The sequence below is a fragment of the Gymnoscopelus microlampas genome (assembly GCF_963454915.1).
Source record: "Gymnoscopelus microlampas genome assembly, chromosome: 16".
Taxonomy (NCBI): Eukaryota; Metazoa; Chordata; class Actinopteri; order Myctophiformes; family Myctophidae; genus Gymnoscopelus; species Gymnoscopelus microlampas.
Genome location: NC_139953.1, coordinates 12,138,156 through 12,145,304, shown reverse-complemented (window position 1 = coordinate 12,145,304; position 7,149 = coordinate 12,138,156).

Below are 7,149 nucleotides of genomic sequence, written 5' to 3'. Positions count from 1 at the left end.
TTGAGTACTCCAATTGCCGCGCTAGCGTTCTCCTCCCCCCATACACACACACACACACACACACACACACACACACACACACACACCAGCAAACACGACGACGGTTTGTTAACATTAACAAGCGCTGCTTGTTTGGAAGTAATAAAAGACTCTTATAGTGAAATAAACAACTCTTAATATAATGTTACTGGACATAGACGTCGAGTAGACTGTGGAAAGAGAAGTGAATTATCTCTCCATCCATCAAACAGGTGAGTTTTACTGCAGGTGTGTGTTAGCTTAGTGTCAACCTTTCCCATGTCAAGGACCCCCAAATTGACACTTATTAGCCCGCGGACACTCATTTGAAAAGATATTCCAGGACCCCCATAAGAGAAGATTGTTTACAGCTCTAGCAGTGATTCTCAACCATTTTAATTTCAAGGACCCCCCAGTTTGACATGCATTTAGGCTACGGACCCCCATTTAATGAAATTTCTATCTCTGGGACCGTAATTTATATTGTAAAGTCAATGTTAATTTCAGAGTGTACAAAATGGAACCTAAATGGACCCGGTTCCATTTGTACACCCTCAGAGTTGCAGACCCATAAGGGTCCTATTTGGTTCCTAACTATCCATCATGTAGCTGGGGACCCCCTAGAACTCCCTCAAGGACCCCTGGGGGTCAACGGACCCCACTATGAGAACCAATGGCTTAGCTCAGTGGTTCTGAAACTTTTTCACGATAGGACCCCAAAATTGACACATAATAGTGGAAAAAGTACTCAAAGTCTGGAATTCCAAATGTACTTAAGTAAAAGTACAAACGTATTTGGTATCAAAATGTACTTAAAGTACCACAAATAAAAGTACTAAAATGTTAGAAAATAGCAGATCTAAGCTCACAACGCGTCGCGAGCTTGTAGATCTGCTATTTTCAAATAGCCAAGGTATAAAATGGGGCTAAAGTGGTTAAATAATTGTAGTACAATATTTGATGGTTTAAGTGGTTACACAGATGCGTTCCTGGTTTTAATGGGTTAAATAAAGGTGCAATAACACATAAAACCCCCTCTCTGCTCTCTCTAGATGGCGAGCAACAGGTCGTGGCACGCCCGCTACCCCGTGCTGACCTACGTGCAGATCATGGTGTTCTACAACGTGTTCACACCCTCCTCAGTCTGCCCGCCGAAGTGCTACCGCATCCGCACGCTGGTGATGCAACTACTGCTGGACGAGCAGCTGGAGGTACAGTAGCAGCACACACAGTAAAATCAGAAAGTTATAATGGGGCGCTGATGGCCAGGTGGCAAGTACATGGGGGTCCTTTGACATGAGAAAAGTTTGAGAACCACTGATATTATAGCAGAATACGTTTTTTTTAAAAAAATGTTAGGATTTAGAATACATTTGTAGGATCCCCCAGAAGCAAAAGATTTGAGTTAAAAATGTTCGGTTTAAAACAAATATTAAAAGTTTGGGTTTGGGGTCTAAAAGATTAGGCTCCAAGAAAAGCTTTGGTTCGGGGCCCCAACACATGCTACAAGGCCCCAACTACAAGCTCACAACGCTTCGCACTGCAAGGTGTTCGGCTATTTAAAAAAATGTTGCCTTTCTTGTAATATTTGACAATTTAGCCAATGTTTGACCATTTTTTATAGTATAGTTGGCTACTTCTGACGCAGTAATGGTTTATTCGTTTATTTTTATTTGTCATTTTAGAGGTATTAAAAAGGTCTTAAAAGTCCTTAAATTGTAACTTTAGAAAATGTGCAAATACCCTGTATTCAATTATACTGTATGTTGGTTTGTTTACTGTTGAGTGAGAAAACAATGTTACACAATAAACTAATCATCTGGGGACCCCCAAAATAATTTGGGTCCCGACCCCCAGTTTGGGAACCATTGTTCTACTACTCAATGCTCAATCTAGGCATTATCATTGTATTGTGTAACTGCTGTTCTACTTTTATGGCAGTAGTATGGCATAATTTACAGTAATACAAACGTTTAAAGGTAGGGTAAGTGATTTTCTTTGGTTAAAATAAGTGTTAGATAGCTCTATATTCTGATAGTAATCATTACTTTAGAGTGTTTGTTCAGTAACAGGAGTCTCCATGTCTCTCCAGCTCTACAGAAAATGAATTTTCAGGTCAAGATACCAATTTTATCCAATCAGGATAGAGAACTCAGACAGGATACAGATTAAACAAGTGAAATTGGAAGTGATGACACAAAGAAATGAGCAGACACAATTGGAACTGGAACACTATACAAATTAAATAAATGGGCACTATCTCCTGATTGGCTGAAACTTTGTCACCTACCTGAAATAAAATGTATGTTCTGTTTATTAAAGAGCTGGAGAGACTGGGAGACTCCTGTTACTGAACAAACACACTATCAGAATATAGTGCTTTAGCCTTTTAACAAAACACTTTTTCAACCCAAAAATATCACTTACCCTACCTTTAAGAAAATGTAAAAATGCAATGTTGAAAATATTTTGATAAATCTAAATGGCGTTTTTTTAGTCAATATCTCATCTGCTTTTAGAAGCAATTGAAAATACAAATGATGTTGCGTAGCCTATACTTTGTTGATGCCCCCTAGGGGCACTGTGCTTGAATATCTGTCAGCTCTCCAAGATGATCAAAAGCTTAAGACTTAATGCCACTTTTGTTAACCACTTGAACCCTCAGCATCCCTATTCTGGGGGGAACGTTCAGCAAAAATAGCCGATCTACAAGCTCACAGCGCGTTGTGAGCTTGTAGATTTGCTATTTTTGGCGAATCGATTTGTGTAGAGTGAAAGAAGAGCATACCAAATGCGCTCTTTACAGGTCCGTTTTTATCAAGTATAGAGCGTTTAAGTGGTCCTGAATTTGCATCCTAGCAAAAGCTTATTCATCCTAGTGTATGACGGAGGACAATTTCACGATAAATTAAAATCTCTGCGATACGATTATTGTGACAGTTGTGACAGGATACAGTATACGTATACAGTAAACATATTGCCTCAATTCACTGGCTCCCTGTACATTTCAGAATGATTTTTCAATGATATTTCAAGAAATGGCAGATCTACAAGCTCATGTGCCGAGCTTATAGATTTGCTCACTTTAATTAATGTTTGTTTGTCCTTCTTTCTTTCTTTCTTTCTTTCTTTCTTAGAGTGGAGACAGACTGTACTGTGAAAGGCTCAACCCGAGGATGCCCTTAGAGATGGAGATCTCTCTATCCATAGATTTGTTTGCATGGGGGATTCCGTCCGCGCCAACGGCCCTGTTCTTCGGTGGTCTCCACCGTGGATTGATTGCTGATTGACGCAAAATTCCACGACAGTGTGTATGATGTGTCTTCATTGATGCAGAATTCCACGACAGTGTGTATGTGTCTTCGGTGGTCTCCGCCGTCGGCCTCCACCGAAGACCTCGGCCAGCCGGGGGTTTCCTCTGAAGACGACTCTAAGTAGGAACCTCTTTCCTTTTCCTTTGCTGGATGCTGCAGCTGCTTCATGCTGCAGTTTGTTGGATGCTGCTTGTGGTGTTGGTGTTGGAAGCTGATTGTGTCGTATGCGTGCTGATGTGGTTAAAGATGTTGCTCTGCTGCTTTTTTCCCAGGTATTTTTTTTCAGGTTGTGGAATCAAACGCCGACGTTGAATCTACGACTATGTTGGTAGTGTAGTGTTGTGGCTGTTATTTTGTGGCTGTTAGTTAGTGTGTGTGAGAGAGATAATTTGCATTCAATATGTTTTTAGACATAGGCCTCTGTAAATCCGGGCATGAACCTGGTAATTTGGGGGGGCGGGGGGGGGTGGCAGGCGGGCGTTCACACTAATCACATGACGCTGCTACATTTTAATCAATGACGAGCCACATTTTTCATTTAAAAGTTTAATTTCTTGCCCGAAGAAGATCAAGAACATGTCGATGTGTTCCAACATACCTGAAATGAGTCAACGAAAAGCACATTTTGAATGATTTCTTCAGTCTTCAGTGAGAAGATGATTGATTTGACAACGCTGGACATCACTTGTCACGATGTCTGGGAAATAGTTTTAGGCCAAAAACAAAACACAGAACAAACTAGAAAAAGTGCTTTCCGCCAGGTCAGGTAGGTTATTGTGGCCTCCTGGTGGCGCTAAATGTGAAAAGGGTGCCATTTCTTCTTAGGCCTTGCATGGCAATCGTACTCTGCATTAATGATTTGAGGCATTTTGTTCCAAAAATATGTTTTGCTAAATTAGACCTGCTGGTGGCACTATTCATGATTTGCGGCATTTTGTTCAAAACAAGCCACTACTGCAAACTTTGGATGTGAATCTCAGCCAATCAGGATGGAATCAGAAAAATCAAACAGATCCGTCTTGATCACATGACTATAGAGATCATGTGTACCGATTTGCGTGAAATTTGGATAAAATTGGAGTCATATAAAAAAAAGAGTTTTACATAAGTCGGCCTCCTGGTGGCGCTATAAAAGGAAAAATGCAGGCCAATGACCTTTAATGAGTGCGCATACAAAGTTTTACACAGATCGGTGCATTTATAGGTAAAAACACGAATCGGCCTGTTTTAGCGCCACCATGAGGCTGATTTGAAAATTCAAATGGCATTTCTTCCTCGGCCTAGTGGGAATGTGCGTGCAAAATCTCATTGAAACTGCATGCTGTGTTCATGATTTGAGGCATTTTGTTCAAAACAGGACACTCCTGCAAACGCTGGAAGCCATTTTTAGCCAATCAGGATGGAATATGAAAAATCTGAAAGACACATTTCCGTTTAATGACAATAGATATACACAATAAGCGTTCTCAAAGTTAGTTTGTGCTCTTCAGTAATACCTGAGATGGCAAAATCCAAGTGCTTTGGTTGCAAAGTTAAATAAGGTCAAAGCACAGGTCTCCGCCAGCTCAGGTAGGTTATTGTGGGGCAGCAATGTTCGGAATTCGGCAATCAGGATGTAATATAAAAAATCGGAAGGAACCATCTTGACCACTTGGCTATAGAGATAATGGGTACCGATTTGCATGATGTTTGGACACAATTTGTAGGAGTAATAGAAAACTGTTGCAAAAATTGGCCTCAAGGTGGCGCTATAATAGGGCAATGTTAAAATGGTGGCATTTGTTCCTCAATGTAGTGCGAATGTGCGAGCAAAGTTTCACTGCAATCGGACGCTGCGTTCATGATTTGCGGCATTTTGTTCAAAACGGGCCACTCCTGCAAACTTTAGATGTAAATTTTAGTCAATCAGGATGGACTATGAAACATCTAACAGATCCTTCTTGATCACGTGACTATAGAGATCATGTGTACCGATTTGCGTGAAATTTGGATAAAATCTGAATTACAATCAAAACATGTGTTTTACATAAGTCGGCCTCCTGGTGGCGCTATAAAAGGCAGATGTGAAAAATGCAGGTCAAAGGTTTTTCTTTGGCCTCTAGAGAGTGTGCATACAAAGTTTTACACAGATCGGTACAGGCAAAAACACAAATCGGCTGTTATAGTGCCACCATGAGGCTGATTTTAAAATCTTCAAGTAGCATTTCTTCCTTGACGTAGTGGGAATGTGCTTGCAAAATTTCACGGAAATTGCATGCTGTGTTCATGATTTGAGGCATTTTGTTCAAAACGGAGCACTCCTGCAAACTTTGGAAGGCAATTTTAGTCAATCAGAAAGGAATATGAAAAATCTGAAGGACCCGTTTCGTTTAATGACTAAAGAGATACTGTGTACCGATTTGCGTGCTGTTTGGACAAAATCTGTAGGAGTACTGTCAAGAAATGTGTTTTGCACCAATCGGCCTCCTGGTGGCGCTATAACAGGCCCCTGTGAAAAATTTGGGGCAGAGGTTCTGCTCTGGTATTCAGGGAGTGTGTGTGCACAGTTTCGCTGCGAGCAAGCCAACGGTGCCGGAGATTAGCTGTACACAGACAGATCGAATGACGGACGGACGGACGGACGGACGGACAGGGGGTAAAACATACTCTCTCGCCATGCCTCTCGGCCTGGCGGAGACAATAATTGAATACTTATTGTTTACTTAAGATATGCTTTTATTGCAGACAGTTTAGCTTAGCAGTTGATTAATCATGGATCATATTGTAAAATGAAAGTTGAAAAAAAAAATATATATAAAAAAAAAAGAATCATTTTCAGCATAGATCAGATCATTTGGATGAAACCAGAGCAGTTATCAGTCCTACTACAATTACCTGTCAGTGACCTTGGTGGCTCTAATGATCTTAGTCTGTTTCAGAAGTGTTATATTACTGCAGCTGATTCAAGAGAGATTTTTTGGGGAGGGGGAATTGTGATCAAAATCTTCATAGGATGATGGGTCTGGCATCCAGGTGCAGGCATCTCTGCGTCTCTTATTGTCAGTCCTTCTCCCCACCCTAGCAGTCTTGACTTGACCAACAGTATTACTGTTGCAACACATCATACTCTGGTTCCACCAATAAAAACGTATAGTTCCAACTCCAAATTAATACACTTTAAAATACTCCTCCCTGATTAATAATGCCCTCCTGAAATTGATTTCATAGTTTCTCACCCTCTGAGTTTAGGTACTTTTCTATAATATGGTATAGTTGCATGTTTACGGTTTTAATAGCCCTGTTTACATGTACACTACACACATCATAGTTATGCAAGACAATACAAATTCATCACCCTGTTACTTGACTAATAAAAATCAGTGATCACACACAGTGGAAGTATTTTCATCTTAGCATTCAAGCAGTTAAGCACTCCTTAATCTGTAGCTTTAACAAGTGTATTCATGTTCAATAATATTCCCAATCTCCACCGTCATTGCTAGAGCCATCAGCTTCATAAGTAATGTATTCATAATCATAATCAGAGGCATTCATTTGCATCACATTTTCCTGATCAGCGGTCACATTTAAACTTGTTACTGTTGTGTTGTCATTCTCTGCCACGTCGCTCCCTGGAATTCACCTCAATGTTTGAAGGTTGTGCTCGCCTGGTAGGCGTCGAGCGGCACAGTGTTTATTCCATGCATCATGGTGCTGAAGTAGATAGTAATATAGTTGAAGTTCAACTTGTAATCATAATAGTCATAATCATAATTAGTTAATACATAGTTTAATTAAGAAAGTCCGTTTTTTTTGTAGATGCAGGTATATGTACCAG